General features: G+C 37.9%; 1 long non-coding RNA gene across 2 annotated transcripts; it reads right to left on the minus strand.

The window, feature by feature from the left end:
- Nucleotides 1-638: 638 nt before the first annotated feature.
- LOC104870974 lies at nt 639-7,728 on the minus strand. Of its 2 annotated transcripts, none has more exons than XR_004514417.1 (3): nt 7,602-7,728; nt 1,672-1,848; nt 639-744 (listed from the first exon to the last, which is right to left on the minus strand). It is a non-coding gene; the product is annotated as an uncharacterized LOC104870974 (long non-coding RNA). The 2 variants fall into 2 exon arrangements; XR_782678.2 differs by having other exon boundaries at nt 1,672-1,851.
- Between the last annotated feature and the right edge of the window lie 8,962 nt (nt 7,729-16,690).

Genomic DNA, 16,690 nt, shown 5'->3' on the forward strand with positions numbered 1-16,690 from the left:
AGTGGCAGGAGAGAGAACAAAGGCTGAGGTGTGTGGTTGAAGTCATTGTCAACCCCCATGAAGAAGTCATCCTACCTGTCTCATCCTTCTGGGATTCACCTTCTACCTCTGAAAGTCATTATGGAAGTGATGTTTGGCTGCATTCTCTCAAGAAAAGTCTATTCTGTTATATAGGGATGACCGCAGAATATCAGTGCACACCAGTGTCATAAACCCCCAATCTCCCCCAAAATCATAAATGACAGTAATTTCATGGCTGACATGCCCACAAGTAAATATATCATCGTGTATGGTCTGTCATAAATTCTTTTTCTTACATACACAATACACAGAAATTCCAACACCTAAACCAGAGAAGCATCACACAGTGCTTTTTATTTTTAAATCATAACTTTTAAAATCATTACTTCGTATATATCTAGACTTAAAGAAAAACATATGAGTCTGCTTTTAGAAAGTTAGGTGAGGGCCTGGTCTTCCACTTCTATTTCCTTCCCTATTTCCCACTAAACTAGATAAATATGTTCATGAATATGCAGAGAGGCAGAATAAGGACCAGAATCATAAAGCTGATTGGTATTTTAAATGATACATATTTATTAAACTTCAGAAATTTCTGTGCATCAGTTGTAACTTCCTCCTTTGAAGGAATCAAGTTTGACATGCATTTTTTCAGTTGGAAATATCTCATTTGGACTTGCTGCCTCTCCCACAGAATGAGTTTACCACAGTGTTAGCGTGTTTCTGCAGAAGGGGAAACATAGTTGATTTGTAAGTAGAGAGCAAACAGACCATCCAAAACATTTAAAATTCCTTTATAAAGGACAAATGGGTACACTAAGAAACTGCAGACTTCATTGGATTTAGTTAGTGACTTTTCTCAAAAGAGTTAAGATAAAGTTGTGACTGTGTTTATTTTAATGAAATAAGATTTTTAGTTCAGTAGCTATTTCTTATCTTTTCAGAATTATAGACTTAGATGTTTTCTTTCTTCCTTATATGTATTTAACCAAGGCAATTATAAAATTCCTTTGTATAAAGATTCCAAGAAAACTCCAATGTACAATGAGGGAAAAAACAAGGTTTATAACTTGTACCCAGGAACAAGAATTGTTCCTACCTCTCAGGAAAAAGAACCCCTTCAAATGAAACATGAGCCATGCCATGGTCAACAGATTACAATGGTTATCTAGCGAGATAGCAGGCTTTTTATTTGGCAACACCCTGTTTCTGCTCCTACACAGCTCTTGCCTTCAAGACCTATGTAACAGCATAAATCCAACCCATAAACAGGTTAAGGCTTGGGAGGGTTCCAGCAAACTCAACATTTGAATTCAGGCTCAAAGAATACAGCGTACTGCAATGTGCAAAACTGGTCAGATATTTGAGTAAGAGCAAGCTAGGGAAAGATAGTTAAGGACAACTGCAATTTGAGAAGAAAGCCTAAAAGTTGAGTCAGCAACTGTATTCTGAATTTAAGCATTTGTTTTTCCACTGCATTGGAGCCAACAAAGGCATTCTCAGAAAACATGATGCAGCTCACGTTTCCATAATATTCAACACCCAACAGACCTAAGAGTTCACATGGCTTCACTTTTAATTTGGAGAAACCTGGAAGCAACATCAGGAAGAAGCCGATGTTAGCTTCTCCTCCCAGTCCCATCACCTGACCTAGGATTGTGATCTCTTCAAATCTCTTCCCCAAGCTATTGTATGTTGACTTCAGTGTCATTCTGTTCCCATCCAGGTTTCCTTCCTCGCAAGTCTCTTCCTTTGCCTCCTGACCTGGGCACATCTTCAGTTCAGTTCAGTTTGCTTGCAGTGTGCATTTTCAGTGTTGGTGCTCCCCTGCTGAGAAGTGAAACAAATTTCTAAGCATTGAAAGAACTCTATCTTAGCTGCTTGTGCATTCTTTCCTCATCTCTAAAATGGCAACTAGCAATTCCAATAAATTACAAGGCTATTATTGAGGCAAACTAAATCTAAGAAAAATAAGAACAAAAACAAAACCAATACCTGGATAGGTACAGATTTTTTTTTTTTTCCGGGGATCAAACTCGGGTCTTTGTGCTTACAAGGCAGGTGGCAGAACCATTGAGATAAATCCCCTGCCCAGGTGCAGATTATTAATAGGTTTGGGGAAAGAGAGAAAGTTCTGATGCCTTATTTTTTCTACAATATGTTTTAATGAGAACCGGTATGGCAACTGTTTGGAGATTTAACCCAAAGAAATATCTTAAAGGTTGGAAAATTCAGGTACTTTGAGGAGCTTTTTCAGAGCAGGTAAATCTTGTATCAGCCTCCACTGTAAATATTTAAATAGCTCCAAATCGACCAACAATTAGAGTCACTATCTGGTGTTTTATGAAAGCAATCTGAACCAGGAGAAAAATACCTGAACAAAGATTAGATAAGGAGACAGAGTGACCAATTCTTCAAGGAAGTTGAGAATAAAAGATGTCTGAAGTTTCAGAGAACTGTGGTCCCCTGTTCAGTTCTGAAGATAACCTTGTCTGAACATTTTATATCCATCATACTCTTGCAGAACCTCACAAGAAACAAATACATCCCATGGCGTCAAAGGCAAATGCCAAAATGTTCAGGGTTGTTTCATTGCTATCATATTAGTAGCTATACTTGAAGGTCAGTGACCTGACAAGACTGAGAACAATTAGTTCTCAGATAATTTTACCTGTTTTATCACATCATTAAATAGAATTTATCCCATCATTTATCTTTATTTTTGTCTTCAATTCCTTCCCAACGTTCACCCTCAAGGACAAATGAATTGGAGTCTTTAGCAGCACTGAACTCAAGAACATATTTGTGGTTTACTAAACATGCTGTGAAGCATGGCCATTGAGAATTCTCAATCCACACACTGTACAAACTCTCTGAACTAAATGGGTCTTGACCCTGTGTAGTTCCTTACAATGCTTCCATTGATAACCTAAGATGTCAACCACCAAAGCAAATATGGTGGTGATGTCATTGCTGACACACTTCCACCAAATCACAAGCTCAGTGAGGCAAAGAAAGTCCAAGTTGCAACACCCTGGTACACAAAAGCATCGCACCAGTGATAAGAAACAGACAAGCACTTAAATGACAGCGTCTTGTCAGTAAGAGACAGAAAACAGCAAACTGCACTAGCACCCCTGAAAATACAGGCAATATTGTGGCTGCATCTTCTGCAGAAAGCAGTGTTGCTGTTACATTAAGCATGAATGTCAATGAATGAAGCTTCAAATTCTACCTTGTTACCTGGTATGAGAAAAAATTGTTATTTCATATTTATCCTACAATGCACACCATGCAAACTCAGGACATTCTTGTCTTCCTCAGTGACAAGGCATGAGAGAGTACACATATCCTGTGCATGTTTCCCTAATGAAGGAACAAGACTTCTATCCTCAGCACCTTGCCTAAAACAGGTTTCAGCCTCAGACAGGTAGGAAGATTTCTAAAAGCACAGTCATTGCCCAATATAAGAATTCCTTATAAATTCCTGAATAAAGATAGGGGACTCTTTAGTAATTTGACCAGAAACTGACAAAGCGTATCAAACATTATATGGAGCAGCAACTTTCAGAGTGAGACCAACACTGAAAGAAGGAAACTCCCAGGAACACAAGGTCTTCAAGACCCCATGCTCTTCTCCGCTGTGCCAGTGGCAGTCGTCATGGTGATGCCCAAACCTGATAAGAAACACACAGATCTTAATATTCACCTATCTAACAAGTATGCATTGGACGATCACACACCACGAAATATAGTCCTTGCCACGAAGTCACTAATGTACAGCTGAGGAAAGACACGTGCAGACAGCAGTTACAGTAGATAGACTCAAGCGATGGCTAAAGTAGGGGTCACAGAGAATGGCACCCCTCTTTTTTGGAGGAGATGATACCTAAGCCAGTGCTGGCTGATACCTTTGAGTTAGGTGATGGAGGGAGAAGGTAACAAGGCATTGCAAGCAGAGTAGAAAGACTGCACAGAGGTTGAGAAGCAAAAGAGACAACTTTGGGAATGCAGTCATTGAGAATAGCATGAGTGAATGTGAATGGCTTGAGGGAATGATGAGAAAAATAAGGCCAGACATGTAGCAGAATCAAAGACCGTTAAAAAAGAGTTTAACAAATCATTGAAAGTGCTAGATACCTATCAATCAGATTTATTTTAATCCATAGTCCTGTGGATTGTTCCTTGGTATCAAAAATTCAAAGCTGTAAGTGAAGTGAGAGGGCTATATCCACATAGACTAAAACATAGATCTCTTCCTTACATCACACCCATAAATCAATTCCAGATGGATAAAAGATGGAGATTAATGTGAAAAACTTGGAGAGAACATTTATTTAAAACTTCCAGATAAGGAAATATTTCTTAAACAAGATAGAAAAGATACAAATTATAAAGGAACAGGTAGAGAATTTTGACTACATAGAAATTAAGAGTGTCCATTCAGGGTTAGAGATACAGTTTCGTGGTAGAGTGCTTGCCTAGCATGGTGCCCTAAGTTTAGTCCTCAGCACTGAAAAGGAGGACAAAGAAAAGGAGAAGGGTAAAAGAGTGGGCAAAAATAAAATGAGTAACCTTATTAGAAATCAAAGACTAATCAAAACCACAGTGAAATACCGGTGGTTTTTTGTTTTGTTTTGTTTTACTCTTCGGTTTGGCTAAAATTTTAAAACATTGAAAAATATCAAGTCTTGGCAAGGTCGAGCAATGGAGCTCCAGTCCATCACTTGTGGGAGGGTAGTTGTACAATTACTTTGGACAGAATACTCCTTGGCTCAGCAACTTCATGCTTAGGTATCCAGTGTGGAAAAGCTGGTGCACATGTGTTTCTGGAGACATGTGAGGTTAGGAGCTTTACTGGAAACCACTCAGATGTATGTAAATCATAGATGAATAAACAAATTTCACTGGCTCTAAATGGAAGGCTATTGTGCAGTGCCAAAGGGTGGCTTGCACCGCACATGTCAACATGGATGATCCTGGACACATAATTTTGAGCAAAGGAAGCAAGCCACAAAAGAGAGCATATGAATTCATTTATATAAAGTTCAAACCCAGGCAATTTTTGAATTGTAATTTCTCTAGAGATGTAGAGAAGTGATCAAGAAAAGCAATGAACTGCTGAAAGAAAAATAATGAATGAACGCAATTGCTAGTGTAATGGTTTCCTCTACCAGAGAGAAGTTGTGTGGTCACAAAGACAATCCTATTTTGTTCTTCTATTTTGATTATGATTTTTTTAAAGAAGAAAAATTCTCTTGGCAAAATTCCTGTCCGTGAAATAAAGAAACAAAAAGAAAGAGAAGAAGAAGAAAAAAAGAAAGAAAAAGAATTTTTTAAAAATGCATGATTTAAACCCCTAGTATTCCTGTAAGATATCTTCCACAATGTGGCACATGCCACGTTCTCCACAATTAAACTTTCAATCCAGGGCAAGAGTTATTGTTCCTTCTCGGTGGGAGGGGCAATTAACTTACAGTCCTGATGTTGGTCCCTTCATAGTTGTAAATGTGTAACAGTTGCTTATAAAGGAAATTCATGTAATCCTGTCTGGCTAGCAGGAAATTAAGCAGATAAGTGATGAGACCATTACACACAAGCCTTAATGGACCAGCAGTTCAGTCACTGTCTCCATAGCCTGATCTTCTGCCATGTTCTGCAGAAGCTGGACGTTGTCTTTATAGCATGTTAACAATCATCTTAATGTTTTCAAATATTTAAAATATTGAACTAATTATCTAAAGCACATTAGGAGGCTGGGGATTTAGCTCAGTGGCACCACGCCTGCCTCAAAAGCACAAGGTCCTGAGTTCAGTCCCCGGTAGTGCAAAAACAAAACAAAACAAAGCAAACAAATAAAACACATTAGGAAGGAAAGAAAAGTTTTACAAAACTTGAAACATGGTGATGTAAACCTACACAGCTGAAAAGTGCTAAATAACTAGAGCAAGGAACTTCTAAGCAATAGCAGAACAACCAAAAACACTTTAAAATACGTACTAGGAATAATAAATCTATAACCACAGAACATATTTATGGCTACCAATTTGTGTAGAAGGATATGTTCTCTCTCATTTATTTGAAAAGGAATTTTTTTTCAGTGTGTAAAAGCAGCTGAGTCATTAAAATCCTATGAACCCCAGAGAGCATAATTTTCATATTTTTAAGACACATATTATTGTGCTCAATAGTTCATATCGTGATGAACATTAATACAAATATAAATCACCATTATATTCTACTATGTCAGCCATCAGACCAAAACAGAGTGCTTCAGCCTATAATTAGTGTATATAAGTTTGAGGAATTAAAATTCTTATTTTGAACCTACACAGGAGACTTTCAATAGGTCTTTGGAATACAGTGCTACACAGTGATGCAACTCCAAAAAGGTTATATTTAACTTCCCTTTGCAACTGTCTGACTGTCAGGTCTTGAATAAATAATTTTACTTTTTGGGATCTCACTTTCCTCATCTAGTTTCTCCCTTGTGTTACTTCTAATACCTGTGCTAAATTCCATATCTTGACTTTACTCTTAACCAAAATGCTTGCTATTCAAATATGTCACAAGTATTTGGGATAGAAATTGCAGTGCTATGGAGTATTAGCTAAGTCACCTGGATTAACTTTCTATATCCTATCTGTACAACTTTTTGTATGTGGTAGGTCCTCGATTTTATATCAATAGTTGAATGAAGGCCGGGCATTTAGCTTAGTGGTTCCAGCGCCTGCCTCGCAAGCACAAGGACCTGAGTTCAATCCCCGGTATAAAAACAAACAAACAAACAAACAGATAGTTGAATGAATGAGTAGCTTTCACTCAGGGGAAGTGCCAATGCTTGTAATTTAACCAAAATTTTGTGATTTTTATTTCAATGAACTATTATAGCAAATTTTATATGTGAGTTTCAAATTATCTGATTTTTCCTTAGGGATTTACTTTTAATTTACCTATCCCAACTTCTGGCCAAGTGACAGACTAGCATTCTGAAGAGCTAGAGTTTCAAAACAGTTGAGAGAAACTAATCAGAGAGCAAGTATTTATTTTCTGGCTAAATGGCACACCTGCCAACTCCCTGAACGATCTCAGGCATGTTAATTTTCCACTATGGGTCTCTTGGCTCTTTGCAAAGAGGGCATACAACACTGGGCTGTTTTGAGAAGAAGGAGCCTACATAACCATAAAGCCCATAATCCATCCGTGACTCCACGGAAGGCTGCTCTCTACTCTCTGTGTGAACTATTTACTTGGTTGCTTTTTTGGGAAGGAAACTTCCCGTAACAAAATTGTACCCACTTAAAAATACAGGGTTCCCCCCTTCACAGTTGTAAAATATTTTTTGTTTTTGTTTTTATTTTAATTATGTTTTTTCTTCATCTCTAAATTTCACAAGTTTTAGAAGTAAGATCATTATCCTCATTCAGTACTGCTGGACAAAGCGCCCTTTAAGGTCAAGAGATTTTTATGATTCATCAAAGGAAATAATAAGAAAATGAGTGTCTTAGTTACTTTTCTTCTTGCTGAGACAAAATACCCAACACCCACAAGTTAAGAGAGGAAAGGTTTGTTTGACTCACAGTTTGCAGAGATTTCTGTCCACAATCGGCTGGCTCCAAGGCAGGTTGGCATGACAGAGGGGAATCACAGAAGACAAACAGTTCATGGCAGGCAGAAGACAGCAAAAGCAAGCAAGAGACAAGAGCACATTGCCCTCTTTCTGTCTCTTATGTTTTACCCAGGGTACTTAGGATGGGTAGCACTCACACCCTTAACCCTAGCACCCTTGAGCCTAACACAGCACCATGCATCACAATCTCTAGATCCAGCCACATCTGAAAAATCCCCACTTATTGAGCGCATGAGACTTTGGGGGAACATCTAGACACAAGCCACAACGCTGAGTAAATTTAAAGTCTAGATGTAGATCTTCTGGGGAAAAAAATTTAGAGGTGAATCTTCTTTTTCCTTTTGTCAGTTGAGAGAATAGTTTGGGAGAATTAGCACTAAATTAAGATGGGATATTTTAAAAAGGTCTTATTGCAAAGTTATGAAAATATTACATCAAAAATATCTGATCAGTATAAATATCATATCCAGTTTTGATAAAAGTGATTGATTAATGTTTCCCCTTCTCTACAGGTTTGACTGGCCACTGTAACTAATCTTAACAACCATTAAGGTCAATTACTTTATGAAATAATAAATTATCAGATACTCCAGTCATAAAAAAGTGACGATTGCCAGTACATTGTACACCATATGGTCCAATTCAGTACTAATACAGGGACCCTCTCATGCTTGGTAAACAATAGGTATTATATGGCTTGTGTTAACAAAGGTGGATTTCTATCAGGTAGTGAAAGCACAAAGCCATATAATGATAACTTTTGGACCCGCAGAGATGAGGCTAATAACCTCAGCCATTTATTGCAAAGGAACTAAATATTTTCAAATTAAACTCATGATAGATTTTAATCACTTGGCTAATGTTGGTAAATGATTATGCCCCAAGCCATTACAATAATGATCATTATTAGCAAGAGTCTGTTTTATAATGTTTCTAATACTTAAAATGGATCCAGAAGTCAAGAGCCATTAAATCATTTCACCTGCAGCAGAATTTTAGAAGATGCACATAGTTCATGTAATTGGGAAAAAATATATATATAAGAAAATCAAGCTATTACCTACAGCGCCACCAAGTGACCAATTTCAAAATTCCACATAGAATCCAAATGGCAGGAAAATCATGTGCAAATAAGAGATCACACAGCAAGAACCTCGGATGGATGCTGGTTATTCACCTATAATGAGTCTCAAAACTCTCAGAGATCAACTTCTGACTCTCTAGAATTACAAAGTTTATGTGGGGAACCTCAGCAATTATCAGTGGGTTGCCAGAGAGCTTGCAAATTGCAGATTTTGAACCACAGATGAAGGTAAGATCATTTAAACAACAGCTATATTTTCAGGGGAAAAAAATGTGTGCTTGGGTTATAAGGAAGAATTGGCTGTTACACACAACATGGCGCGCCATATTTAAGAGCATAGAATAGTGTGAACAAAAGACGTAGTTCAAATTTTTTATTCATACTGGTAGAAACCGAAAAGTTTGTTATCTTCTAGCTGTCAGATTCAAAGTTTATAAAATATTGTAATCACACTAAGTGATTTTTTAAGTCACTTCCCAAGGCATAGATCCTATGGCTAGAATCTCTCTAAAGCATGTGGATCAGCACATTTTATGCAGAGGCATTCACGTAAATGCCTGTAAGGATGAGGCTGTACTCTAATAATCTAATTCATAATATATCTAAATTGAAGTAAAATAATAAGAAATGTTAAATATAATTTTTGAAAAAGAAAATCTTATATATCCAGAAAAATACTTGGAAATAATCCTTACCAGTAAATGTTTAAACCAGTTTTTACTCATTCATTTATCAAGTGTATCTTGAGTTCCTATAATGTGCCAGCCAGAGAGCTAAATTGGGGGATGAGAACATATCATAGGACTATTCTCTAAGATTTGAAGGTATAGAGGAAACTCAAAATTAATCATGTAAGGCTAAAGGGGAAATGGAATGAAAGAGGATGAAAATTAGGTCGACCTCCAAGGAACGGGCCAAACCATTTCAGTCTAAGACTAAAGTGGCTGATCCCTCTCAGATGAGCAGCTGCCCTTGGAAATACTAAAGGCAAACCAACATGAAACTGAAAACCAACCGACCAACAGAAGTGACTAAGAGAATGATGTATTTGAATGACTAATGGGAAAAATTGAAGAGGAGATAAATTTAAATCATCTGACTGTATAGATTGACTCAACCAGGTCTAAAAATAGGAAACAGACGAAGGGGCTGATACTGTTTTCCATTGTACAAAGAGATAACCATGGGAGTGAACACTAATATAGAGTTAGGTAGAGGAAAAACTTGATAATATCAGAATAAAAGCTTCCTGTCTGAGAAAATAATTAAATTAATGCAATCACTAGCAGGAAACGTCGGAAGTTCCATTTGCTGATAAGTTGGGAACTCACTGACTGAACCCATGAGGTGTGTATTGTTAGTATCTTAGGAAGAGGCTGGGCTGGTGGCTCCTTTCAGTCTCTCATTCATTCTCCAAAAATGCTATTAGGGGTGGAAAACCATCCAGACGATGGGACCAACAAAAAGAAAGTATGCTCACAATGGAATATAGAAATCAGTTGCGGAATAGTTTTAAATTATGAACTATTCAACTAAACCAGTTTTCCTTCACATGCTGCTTCTCTCCTCAGTTTAATCGAGGGGCTAAATAGGACCAACACTTTACTTTCTTGAGGACAAAACTGGATTAAAAGTCTTAATGCCATTAACTAAACGCAATACAAGACATATTACTTTAAAGAAGAATATCATCAACATTTGCCATGCATAGCAATTCAAATTCCTGGTTCTCTTCTTGCTGTATTGAAAGAAGGTGGAGGGGAGGAAGAAAATGTCCATGGCCAGTGTGCATTAGTCCAGTGTGTCTCATTTCCACTGACTCCTCTACACCGTCAGATATCACTGCACTATATCCTGGCGGAATCAGAGCATCTCCTGATCTTGTAGCGCCAGTGCTGCTCTCAGTGGGTTTCTGTGTGTCTCTGCTCTGACCTCATCTTTGGAGAAGCCCCTTCGTTAGGAATCTGTTGCCTTTTTCAAAGGGCAGCATACAAAACACTTTGTTTCCTCAACTGCCTTTTGGGTTCTGTGACTTGGTATCTCTGCTTGGCTTCCAATGCCTGCTTGGGAATTGGAGCCCGTTTGTGTGATTCTGCAATGTGCTTTGTTTGTTTGTTTGTTGTTTTGGTACTGGGGATCAAACTCAGGACTCTTATGCTTACGAGGCAGGCAGCAGAACCACTGAGCTAAATCCCTGGCTCTCTGCCCTGTGCTTTGGACCTTGACTCTTTCAGCTAATTATGTGACCTGACATAACCATCTGCCATGTTCCTAGACTAGCAACTGGCTGCACTGACTTTTTTGGGGGGGAGATTCTTGATACATTTTTCTCCTCTTCTAGATCTTGGGTCTGGCCCTGATGCTGATCTTCAGAGCTTCCTACTAATTTTTGTTTTAAACTATAGGGAATTTTAAAAAACTGACCAAGTGTTCCAGACTTAATCTGCTCAGGTTTGTTGCTGCAGAAAAATCTTCCTAGTTTTCAGGCCTGTGCCTAAGTATTTTTCTTGTGAAACAAACTCACATCCATCATTCCAGATAGGAGTGAATTGTGACAATAACAGTGATATCTCCGTTGGGAAATGAACTATAGTTGAAACCAGCATTTAAGGCATAAGTTATTAGTAGACAATTTTTGTGTTTTTGAAAGATCAAGGTATTAGGATTGTTTTGGTTTTTTTGTTCTAATATCAGTGGGAGAAATATAAGTTCTACAATAATAATGTAACTGATATATCCAATTGGTTTACCAAAGCGTTATTTACCAGAGCTTATTATGTGTACTCTATAATTTTGTTGCATAAGTAAATTATTGTTATTTCTGCTAAGTACAGTTGACATTCACATTTTTCCTCTATCCATAATTTAGAAAATTTGATCAACAGACAGGTAAATAGATAGTGTTTCTTGATGAATTATAATTAAAGTCCCAAACACTTACTTATGTTAGGAAATAGATTGACTTAAAATATACCTATGCACATGTCTCAGATGGACCCACATGACTTCAGTAGTAGCTCAAAGTATGCAGAAGAGACCCTTGAAGTTTTAGCTGGAGGGGAAGTACAAATACTAAAGCTCCAACAATTGTTAGAGCTATGCTACGATTTACAGAGATTTTCCTGTATACAAAAATCTCAACTCATGCTTACCCAGTTCTCAGTTGCCTGAATAGAATATGTTCATGTTGACAGCATCAGTTAACATGACTGCCTAAATTTTCCCAAGCAATGTGCTCTGCCAGGGCAAATGACTGGGAAATGAAATGTATGCTGCACAGTATAATGATTCCTTTATTCTTACGTGCGCCTCCCTCTTCCTTCCTGGTTTGTGAGATGAGTTCACAAATCCCACATGGTTATGGGATTCCACCTAGAACCGCAATTCACCCAGGCCGTGGGTCATAGGTCAAAGGTCTTCCTAATCATTTGACACTGCACACAACCAAAATGGAGCATTCTCCCCTCTACATTATAGTGGTATTTTTTTTAAAAAAATATACAAAACAAAAGAAATCCTTAAAAACTAAAGGATTTATAAACACCAGACCCTAAATCCAAACCTTAGGTTCTTTGACATGTTTGGGACTATGATTTAATTTTGCCTGTTTTAATTAAAATCAGTTTAAGTTGTGAAAATGCTACTCTTGCAGGTTAAAACAGAGGTCACATGTTGGTAGCTTTATAAAACTTAACTCTGTAACATCAGAATTTCATAAGAAATTTTGTAGAACAAAGCTATGTACTAGGCATCTTATTGTGTATATATTTTAAACAGGTCTTTCAAAAACCTGGCAAGACCCATGTTATTATTATTCCCATTTATAGAGGAGAAGGTATAATTTGACAAAGTTGCCGCGAATGTTCATTTCTGGCTCTGACCTGTGCTGTTTTCACTGAGCTCTGCTGCTTTGTCAAGATGGTTTTGGAGGTCATCTGTTCTTCCTACTTAGTCCATACTCTCTAAAATTTAATCAGGTAGCAGCTTGTTACCTTTCCCTTGAACTCTCACTGCCTTTAGATAAAACCCAGAAAAAAGAAATCCACAGCTCTTACTGCCTTTAGGTAAAATCCAATTTTGCATAGCTTTGTCACAAAATTTTATTTCTATTGAATCAAAATTCCTCTCCTTGTAATCTACTTCCTTGTATGTTTGCACCCTTTCTATTTTCTTAGACTATGCAAAACAGGTCTAATTACTCATGCACACAAAGGTTTCTTAAAGACATGAAGGAAACTGAGCATTGACAGGCTTTAGCATATCTAATTCTTAACCTTCATAGAAATTGTTCATCAGTTATGGTCATTATATAATAAAAAGCACAGTTATAATATCCTCTTGCTAACTATAGACTATAATGTTAATACCTGATTTTCAAGGGGGAGATCCAATAGGAAAACAACCAATGAGAACAGTTAATGAAAGCAAGGAGTAGGCGTGTACATATTTGCTTAAAAGTGCCAAATAAATGCAAATGTGCATGTAAATAAATATATTCCTCAATGCTTCCAAATTGGGCACCTTCATATCAGACACATATTTTTCCTGTGTATTGATGAGAATATATAATTATAGTTGTTGAGTCGTCAAATAAATGTAAAGAAGGGGACATGAACAGAAAATGCATAACTTACATGCTATGACACAAGATATGCTGTTGTGAAAAGGCTTTTAAAGATCTCCCGTAATTAGGGCATGTGGTGTAGATATCCCTGGACTGAGAGAACCATATGGTTCAAAACCAAAATATGACATAGTCTTCTCTGGTAAAACAACTTGAAGATAGACAGTGACTTCATTAAAGACAATGGAGAGAAAAAATCATCCCAATGAGCAGAGCTAAGAGATGTACCTCTAATTCTCTTTTGATGTTCAAGAAGTAGCCCAAGGTAAGAGTATTTGGAGATTGGAATGCAGTGACAGATTGTTAGGGGTTTGGAAAGTAAAGGACTAGAAAATTAGATGCAAGGTTTGAGGAAAGCTGTATGAGAAATGACTGAGTGGCAGTGTGTGAAGTTTTGTATTGCATTCTACTGGCCATTAGAAAGCATTTACCACTGAAGAGATATTAGGTGACCAAGTCTACAAAATTTCTTGCCTGCTTGATGTTAGCCATTCTTTGTTATAGGCCACCCCATAACCAGCATGTGACTACATGAGCAGAAAGTCCACAATGATAGTGAATGAGACTGTAAATGAGCCCATCAGCATGGATGCCCAGTTATAATCCCAACAGAACTCTTTCTGCCTCTGTATTTCAACACTAGGCCTCTGGCATGGTACTCTTCTTTGCTGAGAACAACTGGTAACTTCATGGCAAGTTAGCCACACTGAGCCCCAACTATCATAGAAAGGCTAATGGTTCATCATCATAGGAATCGATTCTAGGTATAAGTTTGCCTGTGCATTGGTAGAATTTTAGCAAGCTCTGCTACCTGGTCACTCATGGAGTACTTTGATCTGTAGGTATAGATAATAGACAATGTAGCATCCAACAGTGGAACTGAGTCATAGCAAAGAAACAGATTCAAGAGAATGCATCCACTACTCTTATCCACGTTATCTGGAAGGCTGCATCCATAACTAGGGGATCCACTAAACTTATACACACACCATGCAGAAGCAGCCATCCTTAGGGAGGGCTGAAATATCCTTTTGAAGTCAGATTTGAAGTTTCAGATCACAGTCCATGGCAATGATAGGATATAGTGTGTGCATTAAACCAGATTACTAAATGGTTCTGTGTTCCTCCATGGATCTGGAAAAAATTCATGAATCTGGCTCCAAAGAGTAGAAGTAGGGTTCGTCTCTTACCATACCACCTAATGATACACTGTGAAAATTTGTGCTTCTCACAACTATATACTCCGAGGTTAGAAGTGCTATTTTCAAAAAGAAAGCACTCCTTTTAGGAGCAAAAGAAAGGCTATGATAGAACTACTAGCTGTGGCTGCTATCAGGGTACTTTAAATTCCTTTTATCCATAGGCCAGCAACCAGAAAAAGATTCTGATAATCTTTTATACTGTCATCAAAAGGAAAACAATTCAACTTTTCACAAGAGGATGAGGAACAAATACATGGTGAACTTAGATGACCCACTTGGGCATCTCCTGAAACACCCCCTTGCTCTACTGTCATGGTTAAGAAACATGTACATCAACATACCTTTAAAAGTATATGATTGCCAATGTCACAGATATCTTAGGAATAAAAATTCAGAAAACATCATCAGGTAAGGCACTTAAGCATACTAAAGTGGTGATAGCTGAGAGCGAGGAGAATTTAGAACATATAGGCAATGAGTACCAGCCACATCCCTGGGACCAACTGCATCTTAACGATCACCATTTGTCCCAATAACTTCCCTCTAAGAGTTTCTTCATGAAAGAAGCCCAAGAGAGACATGGAGAAACTCTTCTTCAAGTACAAATGGAGAAATAGATCTGTGCTGTGTGTTATGGTTCAGATCTAAAATGTCCCCCAAAGCATTCATGTATTTGGAAGATGATTGAGTCATTGGAGATGATATAGTCATCTGAGACACTATGGGTGTAAGATGGAAGATTGTGTTCTTGTCTATTATTCCTCTTTTCTCTCTCTGCTTTCCAGTTTCCCTGAGATGAACACCTTTTCTCCATCATACCCTCTGACATGTTTTTTCCATGAAGCCAACTGACCATAGACTGAATTTTCTAAAAACCATGAGACCAAACTAAACCTCTTCTTCTTAAGCTGTAGGAGGTTTGTGTACATCCCAGAAGCAAGAAAACTTACCAATACAGCAATTGCTACTAGGATGGGGTCATTACTGTAATTATAACTGACTATGTGTTTCAAAAACATTTGGAACAGGTTTGCAGGAATGGTTTGGTAAAGTTTGGAGATGCAAGTTAGAGAAGCCTCAGAAGTTGGTAAGCAGAGATTAACAAAACATTCTGGTTGGAGCTCAGAAGGCCAAAATGCTGATAGAAATGTGGACCATAGGGTTAAGGCTCATGATTTTTCAGTTGCGAATGAAGACTCTATTGGTAATTATATTAGAAGCCATGTGCATTACACTCTGGAAAAAAGGATTGTGTACATTTTACTCATGACCTAAGATTTCATGTAAGGATTGTTTTTTTTTTTATGTAAGGATAAATGTAAAGATGGAAGACAAATTGATCTGGCAGAGGAAATTTCAGGGCAGCCCAATGTTCAGTCTGTGGTATGGATATCAATACTGCTGACTGCTTTTTTTTCAGCTCTGTAGTGAAAATCAGGAGAAAAAGGAAAAGTGAATGATTTGAAGAGTTTGCAGTTTCAGTAGAAAGGAAGCACCCATGAGAGTATGATTGCTAAAAGATTAGCATTAAAAAGAAGCTGACTACTTTAAATCAAGAATACAGGAAATACGACTTAAAGAATCTCAAGAATCAGCAAAACTCTATGTACCGTAGGGTCAAATGTGCAAAGTTATAAGCTTTTCATCTGTGAAGAGGGGCCCTGGACCACCTGATTTATAACAGCCACCTAGGATATTGATTCCCCAAGATTAATCTCACCACACTTGATTATATAGGTACTCAGAGGTCACTGAAACCATAGTACAAGAGAGTCAGGCTACTGCCCAAGCTGGTTGCAGATATTGGCATTATCCATGTGGTGTTGGTTTTACAGGCATGCAGAATACAAGACTTACAGAGTCATGCGGCTTCCACCCAGATTTCAAAAGGACTAGGGACCAGGCAGTGTCTCCATGAAAAGAAAATGTGTGAGGCTATGAGAGTGAAATCAATCATGCAGTGGAGACCCCAGGAAGTTGGAAATGCCAAGAATGTGAAATGTCTTTTGAGAAAAATCATGGGCAGTGAGTGAGCCAGCCCAAGAGAGGCCACATGGCCTACAACCAGCCAGGGCTCAGTGGCTCACCTCTTGCCCAATCTGTCACAGGAACCAGACATGGAACTGCAA

Source organism: Fukomys damarensis, unplaced genomic scaffold (assembly GCF_012274545.1).
Source record: "Fukomys damarensis isolate Sample0158 unplaced genomic scaffold, DMR_v1.0_HiC HiC_scaffold_26, whole genome shotgun sequence".
NCBI classification, from domain to species: domain Eukaryota; kingdom Metazoa; phylum Chordata; class Mammalia; order Rodentia; family Bathyergidae; genus Fukomys; species Fukomys damarensis.